Genomic DNA, 366 nt, shown 5'->3' with positions numbered 1-366 from the left:
ATCTATCTACCAGTAGCCATATAGGCAGGTTTCTGTTGTGGCGCCGTCCTGCGCACATAGGATGAAGTGTGCATATATCCATGCTTATCTCTCTCTCTGCATAGAATAGAAACTCTCTCTCTATGTTTACATGAGTAAAACGACGAGACGAGAATGACGTAGACGGTAACGAGAGTCTGAAATCTGGTAGGAACCTTTCTCATATCCGTTGCATGCAAACGGCTAGCTACCCATGGCAGTCCTTCATCCTCACCCGTCACCAACCATCCCTCTACACTTTCCCTAGCTTTCTATGTCGATACTCTTTCAATCAGCTTTCGTCTTTTCTTTCGTTTCGATCTATTCCGGTACTACCCTTCATTCTTC

At 45.1% G+C, this 366-nt stretch overlaps 1 protein-coding gene across 1 annotated transcript in view; it reads right to left on the bottom strand.

The window, feature by feature from the left end:
* Window positions 1-366, bottom strand: part of CSUI_010666 (uncharacterized protein) — a 9,899-nt gene that overhangs the window by 2,346 nt on the left and 7,187 nt on the right. The gene's annotated exons all lie outside the window — the stretch shown is intronic.

Source organism: Cystoisospora suis (genome assembly GCF_002600585.1).
Source record: "Cystoisospora suis strain Wien I chromosome Unknown contig_7950, whole genome shotgun sequence".
Classification (NCBI taxonomy): Eukaryota; Apicomplexa; class Conoidasida; order Eucoccidiorida; family Sarcocystidae; genus Cystoisospora; species Cystoisospora suis.
Note: the sequence above shows the minus strand (reverse complement) of the source record. Positions and strands in the feature narration are given on the sequence as shown.